This window comes from Rattus norvegicus, chromosome 2 (assembly GCF_036323735.1).
Source record: "Rattus norvegicus strain BN/NHsdMcwi chromosome 2, GRCr8, whole genome shotgun sequence".
Taxonomy (NCBI): domain Eukaryota; kingdom Metazoa; phylum Chordata; class Mammalia; order Rodentia; family Muridae; genus Rattus; species Rattus norvegicus.
The window spans coordinates 93,873,132-93,894,899 of record NC_086020.1 but is presented as its reverse complement, the minus strand read 5'-3'; the positions used below and the strand labels follow the sequence as shown (position 1 = coordinate 93,894,899).

Below are 21,768 nucleotides of genomic sequence, written 5' to 3'. Positions count from 1 at the left end.
TATGGACTGAATGGGGAGGAGCCATGCCAGGGCAGAGATTGCTGGCCTGAGTACTGTGTCAACAGGGATGCCCTTAATTGGAGTATTGATTCCAGGAAAAGCAATCAGCTGCAAGCAGAAGAGGAAGCCAGGTGGGGGAGGCAGTTTCACTGTCCACCTAGTCATTTGGAGGGCACAAAAACAGGGCACAAAGGACTGGGGACAGGCATCTGATACCACAGAGAACAAACTTCAAATTCACATTAATTTAGAAAGAAAAACAAATGACAAACAGAAAAGTATCTTCGCTGAAAGGCCTAAGAGTCGGGCTATGGGCACAAAAGGAGCAGCCAGCGCTCTGCAGACACTGGGGCCTGTGGTGTCCTGGAAATGCATGTGATGCTCATTGCAAAATGCTCGGTTCCCTCTTAAAGCCTAATGATCCCATGACTGGAGACCGTGCGACACTTTAGGTCACCACGAAATGTGTAAGGCAAGTTGCTCTAGTGGAAACAGTGCTGTCGACAAAGTATTTAATCCCTGAATCAAGATTCTTGTTAGATGTTGGGAGATCAGTGGAAGGCATTTATGGAGCGCAGAAAATCAAATCTGTTAACTCACAGATCCTTTAGCCTCAGCTAGGAAAAAAGGAAAGAAAGAAAGAAAGAAAGAAAGAAAGAAAGAAAGAAAGAAAGGAAGGAAGGAAGGAAGGAAGAAAGGAGGGAGAAGAGGAGGAGGAGGAAGAGGAAGAAGAGGAAGAAGAGGAAGAAGAGGAAGAGGAGGAGGAGGAGGAGGAGGAGGAGGAGGAGGAGGAAGAAGAAGAAGAAGAAGAAGAAGAAGAAGAAGAAGAAGAAGAAGAAGAAGAAGAAGAAGAAGAAGAAGAAGAAGAAGAAGAAGAGGAGGAGACAACTGTTCTTTGGATCTGTACTTACACTGCAAATGATTCAGGACTCAAACAACCATGACCCAGCTCTCCTAACAGCAAAGACTTAACTCTGAATTTTCTCAACACGCATAAGAAAGATCTAATTAAAAGACAATGGTTTATTTTTACCAAGCTCATTCTCTGAGGGACTGGGAAAACCCAGACCAGATGGACCCTTTCCTCTGTGAGCAGAGAGGCACAAGATAATGGTGTGTAATGGGATCAGGTCAGGGAGGCCAGGACACTTGAGATTTCTAGATCTTTTGAATGGGGTGGAAATGACACTTCAAGGTCCGGGATTCATTTTAAAAAGTGATAATCTTGTAGTAATCCAATTGCTAAAATCGAATATAAAATGTCTCTGTGTTGACTTGTCATTTTGCTTAGCCTCAAGGATTTTACTCTGGATTTGATTCTGTTGACATGCCAGTCTAAGCCCAGATCACTCGGGGATTTCTGATGTAACTGGTATCAGTACTGATCATGATCACAGGAAACACAGCCCTGTGTCCTGAGGATGGTAGTCATGGGGAGAGCTGTGTATCCTGGTCAACCTTCACAGAGCTCAGGAGTCTGTCCGGTTAGTATCCCCATCTCAGGATGAAGAAAGAGCCTGATATGGGGTAGCATTGGCCTTCCATAGAGGTCTCGAGAAGCAGTGAGGACTGAGCCGGTGCCGATTGAAGTCCATGGCATTGGACATGTGCCTGCTGGTGTCTTGGTCTCTTGTCTTTGGATAGGAAATGTCCCGTGTGTTGGCAGGCTGGTGGACAGCTGGTGGAGTCTTTGAGAGGTGATTGACTTATTGGGGCTGACTTCCATCAATGGATTCAGCAGTGATGCATTCAGTCTGAGCAGAGGTGGGGCTCAGAGGAAGTGGGCTACTGGGGATACCTTTAAAGGCTGTAGCTAGTCCTCACACACTTCCTCCCTGGCTCTCTGCTTCCTGATCGCTGGGAGGGAGCAGCTTGGCTCACCATGCCCTTCATCTGCCTCACTGTGGACCCAAAAGTGCTGATGCTTCTGACCCAACTGCCACCCCAAACAGACCTCTTGCCGTTTCTCTTAGGTTTTTTTTTAGAGCAACATAAGACAGATGAGTTGCAGCTGCCCCTGTGGCACAGCGGTTGCGGTGTGACATCTACGGTGGAGCTAGTTCACACCTGGCTGGAGATGGGCGTCTGCACATGCAGGCCAGCTCACACCCGGCTGGAGCTGCACATGCAGGGTGACTAGATACAGAGTTACATTAGAAGCCAGCTTGAATGATCAATATTAGAGATGATGACTTAGATGAATAAATGCCCTGTACTCACCAATTCCCAGCTCTGAAGTTGTGTTCCACTGTTGAAATCAGAGAAGGATTCGGTGTGTTCTAGAAAGAAACAAGAGGAAAATATTTTTACATTTCTTATTGGACTAAAACTAAAGGATAAGAATAATAAAGTAATTACTTTCTCCTTTACTTATTAAAAATTTATACAGTAAAGGAGGGAATTGATCAGTAAACTTTAAGCTGTAGCATTTTAGTACTACATAGAAAGGAGTCGCAAAGACAAAAGTTGAAATGTGTTCTTAAAATACTCATAGTCCGGGGTCGGAGAGTCAGACTTGTGGTTATGAGCACTTGTTCTTACAGAAGACCTGAGTTCAGTTCTGAACACAGACACAGGTGCCATTGACTCACAACTGTCTTTAACTTCAGTGCCGGGCAATCAGATGCCCTCTTATGACCTTCAAGCACCAGTCCTGCATGTATATACATGCAGGCAAAACACTCATACACACTACATAAACTGATCTAAATAAACAGTCCTATATAGGCTCTCTATATTAGATAAATGTACACATGTACATCAGGTACACATTACTATCCATGTAAGCAAATAGAAATGATGCCTCAAACATGTGGTATTTAATTATGTCTCTGCCATAATTGATTTTTGCCTCCTTCCTCCTCTTCCCAACACGCAAATTCCTACAGTCAGCATGTGTTATCATATACTAATATGTATCCACAGACCTGCAAGATGGGCAGTGTACGGCGGATTTAAACCAAACAGTATATACTGAAAGAGAGGGAGAGAGAGGGAGAAGGAGAGGGAGGGAGGGAAGGAGGGAGGGAGGGAGAGATGGAGGGACAGAGACAGAGAGACAGTGAGAGAGAGGAAGAAAGAGAGGGAGAGAGAGGAAGGGAGGGAGAGGGAGGAAGGGAGGGAGAGAAAGGGAGAGATAGAGAAAGAGAGAGAGAACATGAATTGAAAGGGTGGAGAACCATGTGCTAATTGCTAGTATAGATCAAGCCATGCTAATTATTCCTTCAACTTGAAATATACTGTAATTTAACACAGTGCCTTATGCTTAACTGAGATTTTATCACTTATAGAGATCCCTTCCTGCAAGAGGTGTGACTAAAATTTGAGAAATTTAATCTCAAATCTAAAATTCTTCTTCTGTAGGATGGTTCTTAGTCAGACTTCTTCAGTCTGTGGCATGGAAGGGAGACTCTGGGAAAGCTGGGAGAAGTAAGAGCTGGTGGAGATTGCTTGGAGGATGAATCCTGAGGTAAAGCAGTGCCTCTTTTATACGTTTAATCTGTTTCTGTTTTGGTAAGTTTAAAAAGGAAAGAATTGTTCCTTAGAAAGAAATGATAAGGAAAGCAATGTTAGAGAGGGAAAAGAGCTGCCTAGGCAAGACCCTGCCCAGGTGAGACCCTGTGGGGACCAGCAAGACCAGAGCCGAGAGATGGCAAAGAGACACAGGGGTGCTCACCCGAGGGAGGTGATGGTCCTGTCATGTAATGCCCTGATGAGACTCTGGGGATTGCTAAGGTCAGAGCTTGCCACCACATCCTAGTTCCAGCCCTGGCCATGTGATCTAAGAGCCCTTGGTTGTGTATACCAAGAGAAAGGGCAGGAGAAGGTAAGGGAAAAGTTGCTCAGGGGAGAGGCAGGAGAATGTAGCGGCCATGCCTGCTGTCTCTGCTTTCAGGCTTTCAGCAATGCGAGGCCATGGGAACTCCTCTCAGCCATTTGCTGGGGAAATTCCCAACCCAGAACTATGAGGTCACACCTCAGTGACACTGTGGCTTCTGGAAGGTTTCCATACCAACCAGAAAGCCATCATTTTAAAAGGAGAGGGAATCTCAAGTTCTGAAGACAGCATCAGAAACAAGAACTTGGGAATGATGCCCGTGCAAAGTGGAGATGACCCAGGGAGCCCTGCCTGCTGACTTACCACACTGGCATGGAGCAGATCCTCCCGCCCCAGCCTGCCTCTGCCCCTCTCTGGCCTCCCTCAAGTGATCCAGTCCACTGCCCTCTCACAGATACTGAAAACACACAACAGAAGACACAACTAGTAACTTAGTTCCAGATGTCCAGGCCTCATTAGAGATCAGCAATGGACATGCACACTCAACCTTATAAAACAAACATGAGAATGTGTAGAGTCACAGATTAACCCCAATACAGTAACTGTGAGGGAGTTCAAAACTCTACTGTCAGCAATGAAGGTCATTGAGACAGACAAATAAAACAAACAAACAAACAAACAAAAAACCCAAAGCAAACAAAAGAAAACAAAACACCATTGGGGTTAAATGAAGGCCTAAGTGAAAGGCTACTAAGAAGACATGAACAAGACATTCCACTCAAACACTAAAGAGTTCAGTTTTCTCAGCAGCACATGCAACTTTCTTCCAAAGAAGCCATGTTTTAGGACACAAAGCAATTCTTAACAATTATAGGGAAATTGAAATAACATTCTGTATTGCGTCTCACCATGATGGAGTAAAGCAAGATAACCACAGTAAGAGAAACTACAGAACACACAAACTCATGGGCACCAAACAATACACAATTGGATAATGAATGGCTCACCGAAGAAGTCAAAAAGGAAATTTAAAAAAAGATCTCTAAAATATGTATGAACACCAAATCTATGAGACATAATGGAGCAGCTGTACGTTTCCAGCATTCGGTGCCTACATCAGAGGTTTTGAGAGGGCTCAAATAAACAACTAAGTGAGGCACCGTAGGGTCCTGGAAAAACAAGAATTACCCAATGCAGGAGATGGGAAGAAATAATTAAGATCAGGGTGGAAATCAATGAAATACAAGCAAACAAAAAATGTGCAGAATCAATGAGATGAAAAGTTAGTTCTTCGCACAGACAAGATTGGAAGTCCACTAAGAGAGAAGCTCCGAAGCGAGATAACTAGAAACAAAAGGGAGACAGTACTATACACAACAATGAAGTTCAGAAACCATAAGGACATACTATAAAAACCCGTGCTACGCTAAATTGGAAATTGAATTTTTAGATACATATGGTTTACCAAAATTAAAGCAAGATGAAGTAATTTAAAGAGATCTATAGCCAACAATAAGACTGAAGCAGTGCTAAGAAGATTCCTAACAAAAATAGCCCAGGACTATATGCAGTCACAGCAGAATTGTATCAAAACCTCACAGAAGAACTAACACCATTGCTATTCAAATCAAAGAGGAAATAAAAAATCTCTAATATATATATATATATATATATATATATATATATATATATATATATATATTCTCCAGAGCATGAAAGGAAAGAATGCTTCCAAATTCTTTTTGGGAAGTCATTATTTACCTGATACTAAGACTCAGCCAACAACAACAAAAAGAAAGTTTCAGGCACATTTCCCTAATGAAAAAGAGACAAAAATTTCCAATAAAACACTGGCAAACACCAAAAAGGTCATTCATCGTGATCCAATGGGCTTCATTATAGGAAGTCAGAGATGCTCTGACATACATATATGAATAAATGTAATATATTATTTATATGGCCCCAATAGCAATCACACAATCGTTTTATCAGATGCAGAAGAGGTTTCAACAAAATCCAGTATCCCTTCCTGATAAAAGTCAGAGAGAAACTAGGAATGGAGAAAGCCTACCATAGCATTAAAAAGGCCACCTACCAGAAAACCTATGGACATCACTGGAGTGATGTTTTTATGCACGGTGGAAAGATTGCCCTTGCAGTATACAAAGGCTGATTTCTGAACCTGCAGAGACTTGATTACAGATTAGACCTTGCATGACCTGTCTCAGTGTTTTGTAAACATTCCCTCTCTCATATTCTGTTAGCCAATAGCAAAGCAGACAGGAAGTCAGGACTCTGGCAGAGATCTCACGTGGGAGATGCAGTAGAACATGAAGGGAGAAGCAGGCCAGAAAGGAAGGAGCAGTAACTAACCCGCCATGCGGCAACCCCCAGATAGGTATAAAAGGGATAACGGAGTTATAAGCCAGTTGGGAACAAGCTTAGCTTAAGGTCTACGCATTGGTAAATAAATATAAGTCTGCGTGTCATTATTTGCAAGCTGGTGCCCCAGAAAGTCCCATGATACAACACCATGGAGAGAAACCTCAACGTCACACTAAGATTAGAAGGAAGTCAAGGCTGTCCATTCTCTCCACTTCTACTCAATGGCCTTCTTGCAGTGTCCACTGCAGCAATCAGACAAGAGAAGGAAACACTGCCATGAAAATAGGAAAAGGAGTCAGTGCAGATGATAACGTATCCTTGTGTGCAGATGATAACGTATCCTTGCGTGCAGATGATAACGTATCTTTGTGTACAGATGATAATGCATCCTTGTTTGCAGATGACATGATCCTACGCATAAGAGACTTTAAGGATTCCACCAGAAAAAGTATTAAAACTGATAAATACTTCCAGAAAATGGCAGTATAAAAATAATGTAAAATAACTAGTAGCCTTTTTATATTCTAATGGCAAAAATACTGAAAAAGAAATAAAAAAAAACTTTATTCACAATAGCTACCAAGAAAGAATAAACTTTGAAATCAACATAAGCAAAGAAAGGAAGACCTTCAGGACGAAAATGTTGACACAGAAGAAAGAAACGGAGGAAAACTCTAGAAGATGAAAAGACCTTACATACTACTGGATCAGAGGAAAACCTACTGTGCAAACAGCCCCTCTACCATTAACCTATTAATTCCAATGAAACCTCAACCAAAATGGCAGGAACGTTCTTTGCAGATATGCACAAACTTCAAATTCCTAGGAAAGCACAGAAGTGCAGTGATAGAGAAGAACAGTGCAGGAGACAGCACACTCCATTCAACTAATGCTACGGAGACACAGTAATAATGGTGGGACAGACAGTTCTGGCAGAAAGCAGACACATGGAAAAGAATAGAGGACCCACATACAAGGCCATATAACTGCAGTCACCTAGTCTTAGACAATGATGCCAGAAGTATGCATCAGAGAAAAGTTAGTGTCTTTAACAAACGGTGCTGGAAAACTTGGTCATCGACATGTAAGAAACTAGATCCCCGTGTTTTGTTTTACACAAAACTCAGTTACAAATAGATGACAGCCTCCACGTAGGACGTGATGCGTCGGAATGTGCTTCACCTCTGAGGCACAGGGGAGGGTTCCTAAACAGCGCTCTAGGAGCATAGGAGATCACACCCACTCTTGACTCTCATGAAGCTGGGACCTCCGTATAGCAAAGGAGATGAATAACTGATTGAAGAGGCACCCCACAGGGTGGGAGAGAGATGTTCCAGCTCTGTATGTGATAGAGGATTAGTATCTGGAATACATAAGGAATCAAAATAACCAAACTCCAAAATACAAATAGTCCAAATTTAAAAACAGGCTATGGGGCTAAACAGAGAGTTCTCCAAAGAAGGAATACAAACCATCGGGAAACACGTTTAAAAGGGGTGCCGTACTCAGCCATCAGGGCAATCTATTAAAAGTACTCCAAGATTTCGTGTCATCCCACCCACTCATGCCACTCCTGGGCACATCCATGGCTGCTGACGCTCTGTTCACAATAGTGAGGAAAGGGAGTCAGCCTAGATGTCCATCGATGATGAGAATGAAAATGTGGACCATCGAACAGAATCTACATCAGCTGTAAAGACTACAAAGTCATGAGGATTTCAGGCAAAACGATGAGACTGGAAAAATTACTCTAAGGGAGACAACAGAGGCCCAGAAAGCCAAACACTGCACGTTCTTTCTTACATGTGGATTGTTCTCTTGACCTTTTAGTTCGGCGCACCTTCAGAAGCCAGGAAACCAGAAAGGGGCAGGCAGTGAGGAAAGTGTTACCTTAAGGGTAGCGCAGTGAGTTGGACGGTGGGGGTGGGGTGGGGGTGGAGGTGGGGGTTGGCATACAGCTAATTGAATACAGAGAGAGAATACTGGATGGGAAGGTTTAATCAGGTGGAGGATGGGGAAAATAAAGGGATGACAGGGTAGGGGTATGAGAAAGCCACATAAAAACCTAGTTATCTGATAAACCAAGGAAGCGCACAGTGAGAGTTTGGATTCCTTTCTGCTCAGCTGGCTGGCTAGCAGTTCCCTGGGTCAGCCTCCCTCTGCCTTCCACTCTGTGCTTACACATGTGCCTGCTGAGTGAAGCCTTTATGTGAGCCTGGACACCTGACGTCAGGGTCTCAGGCTTGCATTGCAGGTACCTTACCCACAGAGTCCTCTCCCAGCTCTCAAACTGTTCCTCAGAGAAGCTAAACAAATGACCTGGAAATGAAGACCTTATAAAACACTTGCTGTTAAGCTGGAATCTAAGTGTGTTTATAAAGGCAGGCAGTTCTTAGTAGCTAGAGGGTCTTACATCGTACTGTAAGCTCAGCCCATTTCCATCCATGGCCTGCCTCACTGTTCTCAATGCTCTCCTTGATACACACTGTTGTAAAACTTATACTCAAACAGGACTTTTCAATCTATGTCCTGCTGGCAATAATGATGGATAGGTTTTTGTTTTGAGGGGACAAGTAACTTTTACCCCAACATGTGACAATATGTGACTATCAAAAACATTTCCCAGTCTTTGAGAAGATTCCCACAGGAGACAAAGTCACCTTATGTTGAGAATTGTAAGTTCCAAATGAGTATACACATACTCACTACTTCTGTCCTACTGTCTGTCTTACACAGAGAGACTGCATGTGAGTGGGACCCTCAGAGAGGCCACAGACAGAGAGGAATGAGAGGTGAGCTGTGTGCACTGAGCTGTGAGGCCAGTGATCTTACTGCAACTTCTTACTTAGTACCTGCAACAGTCTGTGCTTCCTGCTGGAGTAAAGCCTGCTTACTACCTCGAGAGGTAAGGCATTAACACATAGTAAGGACATGCAAATGACATGGGAAGGAAATACACTAAAAGTGTATTTGGAGTACACTAAAAGTAAGCATGGCTACAACCTGTAGGAATAGCAGTCTCCTTCACCTTTAGTGATGATGCCTAGCCTTTGTCCTTAAGAGCGAGTGGCAGAATGGACTCTCAATGGAAGGTCTTGGCATTGTGTGACTTGGGACACTGTCATCTTAGAGCAATGCTCCCAAGCCCAGAGTAACGAGGTTGACACAATCCTCACTTCAGCCAGCAACCTTCCTGAGGCCCTTTACTGAGACAAGGGACAGAAAGTTTTGGTCATTATTATTATTTTTTTTTTTGGTCCTAATCTCAACAGTTTTTAACTACACAGCAGTTTTAGATTCAGACAACGCAGGGGCATTCCTTAGCCCTGGCTATTGAAAAGGACACGAGAAGCTTTAAAATATCTGTGTTCACATATGCCTTTTCTAATTCTGTTCTACTCTAATCCCATCTCAATAACTCTTCATATATTTTAAATATCTCCATATACCTGTCACTGTGGTGCCCAGTTTGGATACTGATCAAAACAGACTAATTTTCCTGTCCTCGTGGAGTCTAGTGGTAGAGAAGCAGTCGAGCCATCCACCTGGCGGAGGGAGTAGCTGCGATTCTCACTGAAAGAATGAAAGCTTTAGGAGCACTAGGGGGTAGATAGGACAAAAGGTGTGGGAGTCGGGAAAGACTTCATTGATAGAATGCTGGCTGAGAGGCTGGGACACAATGGGGAAGTCAGAAACCAGGGTATCAGCTGATATGAGGAGGGAGGAGGAAGGATTTAAGGTCTGGAGACTGAGATATCTAGCAGAAACAACTCACTCACAGGAGGAAGCATTCCAAGGTTTCAGAGGAATTTCGGGCTACCCTGGTGGGGAAGGCAAGGTGTTGGCTTCTTGTTTTGGTAGGACAGAGGTGGAGCAGCTTCTCACACTGATGGATCAGAGGAAAGCAGAGAGCTAAACTATGGCCAGAGCCTGGCTGAAACCCTCAAGGGCCTGCCCCTAGCACTCTGTACCAGCCAGGATCCACCCCTTAAACTCCCCACAGCTTCCCAGCACAGCGAACAAGCTCTCCAGACTTGAGTCAATGGGGCCTTAATCCAACCTGTGACAACATGATGGGCTGGCAGTAACCCAGGAGAACAGAGGAGTAAACAAGCAGCACACTGGCTACTGCAGTAAACGTGAGACTTGTTAGCATGGTGAGGTAGGCTCACTCAGCCTTACCAGTAGCAGAAGCGAAGTGATGGAATCAGGAAAGGGTAGTTTTGGAGGATTGGAGCTTTACAGAGTGAAGAACCAGCAGGCATGAGCATGGTGGGAGGAAGAGGAGAGACAGTGAGGGACCAGCAGGTGTGAGTACGGTGGGAGGAAGAGGAGAGACGTCCAATCCAAGGTGATGAATCTCTCCTTGCAAAGAAACAGTAACACCTGTTGGGATGGTGTGTGAGCTGGTGGCCATCCTGAGGCCTGGCTCAGAGTTAGCCCCCGTGGTCCATTTGAGTTTTTAGAAGTCTGCCTCACACCTCGGCCTGCAGTCTTTATGCCCCTATAACCTGGGTGGTTGGCTTCGGTATCTCTCCTACCCTTGCCTTCCTCCCCGGCTGCAGCTGGAGGGCATCCTTTCCTTCCCAAGACCACAGTCCAGATCCACTCCTCCATTCTCCTTCCTATCTGTGATTACCTGGATGTGCTGCATCCTCAGTCAGGCCCGCACAGCTCTGTGTTCAGAGAGCCAGCAAGAGGCATTGGTGCATCGTAGATAGAACTGCATATATGGATTATGGATTTTTAAGATTTAGCTTTCCAATTCAATAATCATTTACGGTTTCACATCTTCCTTAATATTAGTAGGCTGTCTTCACACTTTAGTGTTAGTTTTATGTATATATATTTAAAAGGGAGACAACAGCTGCGAGTGACAATACAGAATGGAGATGCGGCTGAGCCTAATTAATGGAGGCTTTGTCTTCACAGCACTTTTATTCCTAATAAGCAGTGTGACATTTTATTAACCCAGACACAACCTCCCGCACGAAGGCCTGCATACAAAGCAATAGGAAAACACAAACGTGGAGTCTCTCCTTCTATTTTTTTCCCCTGAGGCACAATTTCAGGGTCTGTCACATAATCAGGTTTCCTGTGGTTGCTGTCTGCGATTGGGTTCTCAGACAGCATGCTACGTAACTCCACCCATCTGCACCTCAGACAGTGCACGCAAGTACTCCATGGGAGCCATGCCACCATCGCCCTGCGATAGCTGCAGTCCGGAACGGATGCAGCCTATCAATGGTAGGGCCAAGTTTCAAACCAGTGTATCAGATTTCACAGTGTCTCCTCCCACAGATGCATGTCTGTACGCCCAGGGCGTGGTATGTATTATTTTCTCTGCATGGCTGTATCCCTATGTCTGTACACATGATCATTACTGAATATCTTATGTGCTTACATGAGTTGGGGAAGGTTAAATGAAGGGTCTCTAATTTCATTAAGACCTATGATAATTCAGTTCTTGCTGAATTTGGATAAGTCAGTTTCCTGAGTCATCCTAGCATTTCTCCACTAACCAGGGATACAGTTCTAACACACTGGCCTATCACCATGTGTATTGGAGGTTGTCTCCAGCAGGTGGCCTGGATGGCCCTCAGGAGTAGATCCCGCTCCGCCTTCAGAAGTCAACACCGCCTACTGCTGATCCTTTGATCCCATCCTCCAACAAAGAGGCCAAGTCCTCAGGCGAGGTCAGCAGACATGTATGTACAGAAGAAAGAGAGCCAAGCCCAGCCTTCCTCTGACGCATGACCAAGGCTTTGGACTCGCTGGTTTCCCACTGACATTGCCCACTACCCTGTGATTCAGAGATAGCCATGTCCAGTTTTTCCCACACTGATTCACGAGGATGATGGATGGGTCAAAGCCCTGGAGAAGAAATCACTTAATGAACCTGTGAGGATACACTTGGGGTTGTGAGACCAAGTCAGGTCGAGGCACCAGCACAGTCAGCCACAAGGCTACGATTTGGGGCTGATGAAATATTTCTTTTGAAGCCAGAATCAATCAATCTACAACAAAAGCAGCTCAGAAACTGACCTTTCCCCTCCCCGCTCTCACCAGGAAGAGAGAAACAGAAATCTTGTTTTTAATGTCAAAAGTTTCCCAGAAATTAAAAGGGGGGAAAAGATGTATGGATACAAATATTCTAAATATATGCCTGTTTTATTTTAATGCACCCAATGTCTGAATGGGCACACACCATAACTCAGTATTTATTTCTATCTTCTGTTGTCACAAGTCTGGTAAGCTGGGACCAAATCTATCAGTGCTTTCTGGTATGCATGTGAAACTGCTATGCATAATTACATATTAAGGAGTGTCTGATAGAGATAATTATGAAGAATGAGGACTGTTGAGTCCATGGGAGGCACATTTGGTAAGCCCCGTATTTCCTGAAATGTCATTGAACCAGCTAGTTAACAGACATTGTGCACAGGGATCAACAGAACTAACTCAAGGTTGAGCGATCTGTGGACCAGCAGTGTCAACATTGCTCAGGACCCCTCTACAGGAAAACAAACCACAGGGCACAGGCCACATCTACTGAGTTAGGATCTGCAATTTTTCAGGACCCCCAAGTTACTCCTCTGGTGTTAGTCTAGGAAGCATAGACTTAAGGCCTGCCCAGCCCAACTGCTTCATTTTACAAGTGAGGAGGTTTCAGGCCCAGTCAGGCTGAGGGACTGGTAACCTGTCCTTCTGTGGGACTCCAACATCTAGATCCCGGTGTTGTACAGCCTTTGGCTCACTCTGCAATGCTTTTCCTCATACAGCCCAACTATGTAATGCTGGGATTTAAATGTGAATAAGCAACTCTCTGTGCCACACAAAAAGCCGTGGCCAGACTGCTTGCGTTTGCTTGTCCTGGGGTCTGTATTATTTCTCTAAAGATTTAAGTATGTGTATATGCATCTGCATGCAGCTTTGTGTGCATGAGGGTGCTGGTGCCTATGGCACTTCCTGGAGCAGGAGTTACATGCCTGACCTGGATGTTGGGAGGCTCTCTGCGAGAACAGTACATGTTCTTAACCACGGAGCCATCTCTCTACCTGACATCTGTATCCTCCCAATGCCCTCAATACATTTCCAAGATGTCGGGGACGGAAATAGAGAAGAGCACTGGTCAGGAGTAGGTTTCTTCGCCACAATGCTGCCTGGGGGCAGTGAGCACATGGAGAACATGGGGGACTGGACACCTTGCTTTGGGGGCTGAGCTGAAATTTTCCATATTTCTGCATATCTCTGGTCCGGTGATGTGGCCCCGACCACTGTTCTTCTCTGACTTCATTCTTTACCTTATAACAAGCTTCAAAGTCACAGCGTACATGGGGCTAAGCCTTGGCATTCTAGAACCCCACCAAACTGTCAAAGCCACAAGGATGTGCACTGCAAATAAGATCGAATTGCTTACGATCCCAGAACCCTGTTCGAGTTGCCACCAATCTGTAAGTTTTCGGGGGCATCTTCTAAAGCAGCTTCTCCCATACCCTGCCAGTGCCGTTATTATATTTCCTAAAACAGACTTGGAAACATTAATGTCTAAGCAGGAGAATTCGGTGATGGTTATTTCCCCCTAGGTTTCAGCTGTGAAAGTAGCCAGAATGTAAAGAATATTCAGTAACATTCAGATTACGTCACAGTCACGCCACTAATATTTTAAGAGGCTGAGAGGGACAGGCAGGCTCTGTACTCAGTCTGTCTGGCCGACGTCTGTCTTCACTCACATGTCAATAGCACCGGCCCCTCCCATCATATGGTGCCTTTCTGGAAAAAGCCATTCATTTCTCAGGTGTGGAGAGATTGTATTTTGTCCATGCTAACATTCTGTCTGTTATTTAGGGATCAGAAGAGGACATATTGGATAAAGGGGTGCTGTGCTGAAGGAGGCAGGCCTTAAAACCACCAGAGGAGTAAATCAATAGCTCAGGATGCAGGGAGATTATTAAAAGATGGCTGAAAGTAGAACACTGACAATCACTGGAAGGGGATTGATTGATCCAGGAACTGATGATCCATGTTCTAGAGCTTTCTAAATAAACCAGGAGAGACGAAGCTGCTGCTCTCCGGAAAGGGCGGCGGGGTTCCTGGCTCACCTGACTCCCCTGCGAGTTGGGACTCTGGCGCTGGATGGTACCAACCCATCACCTCCTGGACGTGATCTCTACGATTCCGCACCTACCTAGTTCAAACCAGTCTCTCTGCTCTCTTCAGTCAGAAACGTTCTCTTCAGTCTAACGTTTTGTGTGCCCAAAGATAAACACCAGGTCTCTGGGCCACAGAGTGTTTTAGACAGACTGCGGGATCTTCTGATTGGCTCTCCATCATGTTATCCTGGCAGTCTCTCCACACCCTCTCTACAAGAGCCTAAATTGCTGTTGCTTACAGGAGCACCCGACTCCATGCACATATCCAATGTATGTCCACACAAGGCACATACATGAAACTACACACAAGTCCACGCACCTTCAGCCTGAGAGGAAGTGGGGAGGGAAAGAGCATAAAAGGGACCTGTGGCATCTCTGCACGGATTTCCTACCCTCGCCCTGTGAAGACGAAGGAGGTAATTCCACATGCTTGCAGCCCCTCTGAAATGTTCCTCCTCAGCTTCTACTCCACAGCGATGATGATTGCAATCTAAAATCCTCCCAGTGTCTTCAGACACTGGGTCCATGGATGGTACTGCTTTGAGAGGCGCGGGACCTTTTGGAGATGGGGCCTAGCTGGCAGAGAGGCTACTAAGGGCAAGCCTCTAATGGTTATACGTCCCTCTGGATCCTCCTTGCTCTCTGCTTCCTGTGTGCTGAGCTGTGAGCAGCCTCTGTATGCCCCTGCCACCATGACCCGAGCTGCTCCGCCATGATGGTCTGTAACACGCTGGCTCGGTGAGCCCAAACATATCCTTCCCCCCCTCAGGCTGTGTGTAGCTGGCATTAACCCAATACAAACATACGTGGTGCAGCAGCCACTGTGTGTCATATGGCAATTGGTAGGAGGCAGAAGAAACAACACCTCTCCATGCTGCTCAGGGCTTCAGATCTGCTCTCTACCTGGCATCAGCAGCTGCTGAGGAAGGGAGGAGAGAGGAGCTCTTCACCTCCCTGCTCTCCTCAAACCCTCATGATTCCTTCACCTCAATCCCCTGCTCTCTGCTGATTTCCACACTTCCCTCTGCCACAGGAGTCCTTCCCTCAGTGTATGTCTGGTCCTTCCTCACATCCCAAACCCACTGTGGAACTGTGGGAGAGGAGCGATAGCTCCCTCCCTAAGACAGGACCCCAGCCTCTCAGACTTGGTGATCACAACACCACTGCCCGCTGTCCCACAACCATCAAGCTCCTGTAAAAAAGGAAGTAGGTCATGGGAGACGCAGAGCATCCTTATAAGTCAAAATTGAAACATGGAAGGTTTCTGCTGGCTTATGGCCATCGAGGTTTTTTTTTTTTTAATTTTTTTTTATTTTTTATTTTTTATTTTTTTTGTATATATCATTTAGTTGTATCTTATTTGGGTATACATCACTTAGTCGTATGTTTTTTTTAGTATACATTATTTAGTTGTATATTCTTTGTCATGTACCTATTTAAAATAACCCCAAAACTTTAAAATCTATTAATAATGATACTTTAAAAACAAATATCTGAAAAGAATTGATGCTAAGCCAGGAGTTGTGTGTAATCCAAGCTCTGAGGAGACTGCTGGAGGCGCATGCTCGGAGACTAACTCAGCCTGGGCTACAGAGCGAGTTTAAAGCAGCCTAAGCAAGAATGTCCCAAACAACAACAATACCCAAAACAATTGTACTCTCCAAACAAAACAAACAAAAACTGAGGCCAGTCAATTAATTCCCTGTATGTGGGAGACTTTTCTTTGCTGGGCATTAGGAATGAGCAAATAAAACCTTAGGTTTCTTTCCTGGCCAAGATCTTCCCAAAGTATTCTATGCCACAAATTGGTGGGTCTTGAACACACAGAGCTATCTGGGTTTAGCACACAGGCTGAGTCAGAACAAATATCTAAAGGTAGAAATGGCTGTTTTAATGAGACATCAGGAAAAACTCATGGATGACAAGGCTAGCCCAAGCATGGCTCTGACTGTCAGCTTTACAATTCTTTCCTTCATTTAGTGCAAGTCCCTGCCATTCTTGTGTCATGTGCCTGCCTTCTACAGCAGCAAGCACTGTGGTGGACAACCACCAGGCACTATTCCAAGTCTCTGACAGCACCGGGCTCCTATGGAGACTGTGTGATTCCCACTCACAGAGGAGAAAACTGAAGAAGCACTGAGAGGTGAATTATTGGCTCACAGTCAGAGCTAGGCGTGGGGACAGTGAGGGACAGAAGACAATTCCAACAGTTCAGTTCTAGATTTCACACTCAGACCCTCATCCACTTCACACTTTCACCCACTCTTTCTCCTGTTTCTTTTTTTTTTTCCGGAGCTGGGGACCGAACCCAGGACCTTGCGCTTCCTAGGTAAGCGCTCTACCACTGAGCTAAATCCCCAGCCCCCCTTTCTCCTGTTTCTTACAGATGCTCTGCCCTGAGCAGCATAAGGCTAAGAAGGAGCTAAGTAAGGTCACTGGAACCTCTCCTTCCAACAGCAATCACAAATGAGCAGCCAGGTGGCCCGGCTTTGATCTCAAGTAGCCCTTCCGGTTCTTCTATTTCGTCCTTTCACTTACTAATTTTCTTTATGCAAATTCATTTTCTTTGTTAAATATTTCTTTTCTTAATAATAGGGGAGCAGCCCCCCACTACCATAAATTATGCAGTGGACTTTCCCACATTTGGGAAGATTGCTGAGGTCAGCATATCCAGACTTCTTGGAAAACTACTTTATAACCATGCTTTCTCTCTCTCCCTCTCCCTCCCTCCCCCACCCTTCCTTCCTTGCATCTATGTATTGAGGGTGCCCAAAGAGTCCAGAAGAGAGTCAATCCTCTGAGCTACGCTAGGTAGTTGTGAGTTGCCAGTGTGGGTGTTGGGAGCTAACCTCAGTACTTTGCAAGAGCAGCAAGCCCTCTTAACCTCTGAGCCATCTCTCTAATGGCCACCTCATCCTGGTACCTGTGATGGAGCTGGGAGTTGAACCCAAGATCTTAAGCACGTGTTAAGTGTTCTCCTACTAAACTACATCCCTAGCCCTCCATTCTTTGGATCCATGGGAATGTTGATATAAAAGCCAAATAGAACATGGAAGCCACTTCTCTAGGTAGCCTGGAAGGCTATAACAGACATGGAATCTTCGGCCATCCTTCAATCCTACACTACCTGTCCACTCTCCTGTTAGTCCCACCATATACTCCTCCACCAGACAAACAGCCCTTCTAACTGTACTGTAGTTTCCAATACTACTGTGCTTAGAAAATACCGAATTACGAGTTCAATATCAAACATGATGGCTTTACTTCTGGATGTCTACTTTGCAACAAAATGTGCTAAGTGTGTCCAAGTCTCTCAATAAGAATCATGGCCATCGTGATTCTTTCTGTAGTTCTTAACTTCCATTTCGTTTGTGTTAACCCCTTTAGACTGAGTTAATGAAACCCAGGAGAGTCTTTCCAATTTGGGTTCCCTAAGAAAAGAGAACAGCAAGAGTCAGGTGGGAGGCTCTGAGCTGTAAAACTGAAATGGCTCATTAGAAAATCACACTGAGGAAACATTTCCTCTTACACGAACCAAATCATGTAAGACATGAACTAAAATCAACCCACAAGCTTTCTGTTGAAACCCCAGGGAAACCACTAGAAAATATTTAGCAAGAAATGTTACAGTAATTGTAATAATGAAGAAGATAACTTCCCAAATGGGGAAGGAGAAAAATCTAGCTGCTGGGTCCTATTTTCTTTTAGTGAGTAACTTCAATGGACTGACTAGTGATTTCAGCCTGTCTGAGGTTATAGGGGCCTAAGTTTAACAACTGTAAATTTGCTAACAATAACCAGCAAAATCTTTAAGTAGTCTAGGCCCAGAAAGATCTAAGCATATAAACTGGGAGGATAAAAATATTAGGGAGGACAGAAAAGCTACTGAAAAGAAATGTGAATCCCATGCTACAACCAAAATGAGAGCAATGGAGCTTTCACTAAAGGGATTAGATAGGTTTGAAAACCTTGAAGGAATCCTATTTAAGCAGGTAGACAGGGAAACGGAACACAGTCCTAGGTGTGACAGCTGTTGCAACCATGAATCAGATGCTGATGTGGCCAACACCTACCACGGAGGAGTAAAGCACGCTGGGGCTGTCTTCACAGCCTAGGAGTTGGTGGTGGGGTGAGTACAAACACCTTCCCTGCTATAAGAAAAGCTGTCTCATATTACCAGACACTGATGGGGACAGTACCTGCACACGGTAGAGAAGAGTGAGGAGCAGCAAGCCTTCCATGGGAGAGCAACCCCTGATGTCTTGTGGAAGAGCAGGACTGGAGAAGCATTTTGGGAGAGAATTTTCTAATTCTTCTTAAGAGAAGTTAGAAATCTGGAGTTTCTATTTCACTTTACAATGCTTAAATATATGCTACCAATATAAATAAAAAGTACTTTACTAATGTTAATTGGGTCAATCCCTTTTAATAAAATGTCTATTCCATTGTCACATTTCTTCTTTCTCATGGAGCCCTTTTGTTGTGTGGTACAAGGAATAGAACCCAGAGCTTCAAGCATTTGAGGTGAGTGCTGAGTTACACCTCCAGGCCACGTACGTCAGCATGACCTAACAGCATCATTTTCTATTGTTGCTGGTACTGAGTCTCCCGAGCCTTTTGTTTTGCAAACAGGCTTTACAATTAGTCTCTTCCACTCTGTAGCTTGCCTTGTCCAACCCCTAACAAAGTTTTCTGCAAGACAGTTTTTACAAACATCTTACTTATCAGCATTTCCTCATGTATTCCTTCCCGTAAGTGCTTTTGTGTCCGTCTAAACCTCGGTGAGTGAGTGCCTTGTATGAATCAGCTCTGCACTTTTCATCTGGTTTCTCTGATGTTCATCCTTCTTTTGGTGCCACTTGTTCTGCTCCTTCAAAACTGCAGCTATTCTAGTCCTAGTCTTACCATATAAATTTTGGGATAATTTTGCTTAGGTCTACAAAAAACTCTTGCTGAGATTTTGAGAGAAACAGTGTTAAGCCAGCACACCAGCTTTGGAAGAATCAGCATCTTCACCACATGGAGTCTTCTAACCCATCCCTTCATCAGCATCCAAAATCCTCTCACCCATGACAGCTCACAGGGACTTCCCACCATGATGGCTCCCTGCTTCATCAGCACCCAAGTTTCAATGCACAAGTTCTGAGATTACACCAAATATTCTTTTCATTTTTTTCTGTTTTAATATTCTCCACTTAAGAATTAACCTTTAAGCACAGTTGTAGGTTTGCAGCAAATTCTGCAGAACATAAAGAATTCCCTATATTCATGGCTTTCTTCCAATATATAGTCTCCATTTTATAAAAATCCTATATCACAGAATTCATTAGCACAATTAATAAATGCATGCTGATATATAATTATTGCTTCAAATCATAGCTTACATTAAGCTTCACCTTCAAAATGTTATTTTATACTTATGTATTAAGTATTAATCTTGTATTTATATATTTACTTTTTTTTTTTTTTTGAGACAGGCTTTCTCTGTGTAGCCTGGCCTGGTGCTGGAACTTGCTCTATATACCAGGCTGGCCTTGAACTTACAGAGATCCATCTGCCTCTGACTTCCATGTGCTGGGATCAGAGGCAATGTGCCACTACTGCCTGGCTCAACTATTCACTTCTAATACACAGAGAGCACTACTGATGTCTCTGTATTTGTCTTGGGTCCTATGAGCCTCTGACCTTGACCACTGATTCCAGGAGTTATTCTGCAGATTCACCATGGCTTTCTGCTGAGACCATTACCTATGAAGCAGACTGATTTTGTCTCTGTCTCTCTGTACGATATGTCTTCCCCTTGTTGTATTGCAGTTATGGCAGTGATTGCATTACACTGGGAGGAGGGAGAAGACGGTACACCCCAGTCTTCTCCCAGTCTTAGGAGGAAAGCATCCACCCTTTTCCTATTTCCGTTGGTTCTGTTTCCTAAACCTTGAGACGAGTAACTTGATTATCGTTTAGAATACCATTTTGATTTGTCTACAGTGACTTTAAGAATCCATTCTTGTATAGGTTTAGTGGGTGCTGTGTACATGCACATGTGCACATGTACAACATGCATCATGGTCCATGGCTTTCATCACTAGAATGTTGAGTGACAAGACTTTTATTCTTCTTTGTCCTGCTATCCATGTGTGTATCTCCATACACATATGTATATTTCTTCTATATATGTTTAGAACCATATCAAACAGTTATAAATTTGTGTGTGCCAATCATATAAAACTTAGAGGAGTCCTCAGGAGGCAGAGGCAGGTGAATCTCTGTGAGTTTCAGCCTGGTCTACGTGAATTGTAGGACAGCCAGGGAAACACAGGGAAACCCTGTCTCAAAAAGACAAACAGACAACAGCAACAACAAACCTTTGGAAATTCAATAGTCTTCAGCCATATTTACATTTCCTGCATTTTTAAAAATTTCTGGATCTTACAAGATTGTTATCTCTTTTCAGGGCATTTCCTTTAGTAAATTCCTTAGAGAGATCTACTGGTGGCAGATTTCTTTCACCTTTACTTCCTTTCCCTCCTAAAGAGTATTTTCACAGGAAACAGAATTCTGGGGAGACAGCTGCTACAGCACTTCAAACATCCAAGTGTCAGTTCCCTTTGGCCTACGCAGTTTCAGATGAGCAACCCACTGCCATTCAAACTGCAGCCACCCCAGTGCTTCTAATGCCAAGACTTGTCTCCTCACCATTAATGTTCACCAGCATGGTGCGTCTTGGCGTGGGTTTCTTTTGTTTGAGGTTGACGCAGTAGATTAGCTTTATACTGTAGCTGTAACAAATTTTCACAAATTTCGTATCTTAAAATGTCTTGAATTAACTGCCATTCAGATCCAGCAGTGAGAAGTTATGCACTCCTCCTGGCAGCCCAAAGGAGGACCGATCTGACTTCCCAGCTTCTAACGCTCCTTGCAGATCTTGCCTGGTGAGCTCGCATCCCAGTGCCCTTTCTGTCCCTTTCTTATGAGAACTTGAGCTATTATATTGGACCCAATTAGATAAGACAAGGTATTTTCTTATCTCAAAAATCCCAGTCACCCCTGCAAAGTCCTCTTATCATATACATCAAAACATTCACAGTTTTAGGATCAAGGCATGGGCACCATTAAAATGAGAAGTATTCAGGCAACTATATGGCATTTCTTATGTCTGTAGATTTATAATTTCTGGTCAAATGGTGTAGGTTTCAGTTTCTTCCTCAGATCCATTTCGGTCCCCCGTCTTTTCCTATTCTTAGGGTGCTCCAAAGATACAAGGTGAGATTTTTGGCACACTTTTAATGTTCCTGGGGTCCTGTTATTTTATTTTTCAGTCTACTTTCTTTCCATTGTTCAGACTGAACAATTTCTATGGTCCTAACTCCTGGTTCCCTGGCTCTTTGCCGAGTCCCTCCAGCGGCTCTGCGGTGTACCTGCCGAGGTTTCCTTCTGCTTATTCTACTACTC

The 21,768-nt window shown here is 44.2% G+C and overlaps 1 protein-coding gene across 2 annotated transcripts in view; it reads right to left on the bottom strand.

Moving 5' to 3' along the window:
- Nucleotides 1–21,768, bottom strand: part of Pag1 (phosphoprotein membrane anchor with glycosphingolipid microdomains 1) — a 141,568-nt gene that overhangs the window by 89,415 nt on the left and 30,385 nt on the right. For both annotated transcript variants that reach the window (XM_039103032.2, XM_039103031.2), the window contains exon 2: nt 2,221–2,279. The gene's annotated coding sequence lies outside the window, so the exon portion shown is untranslated. The remainder of the gene's footprint in view (nt 1–2,220; nt 2,280–21,768) is intronic.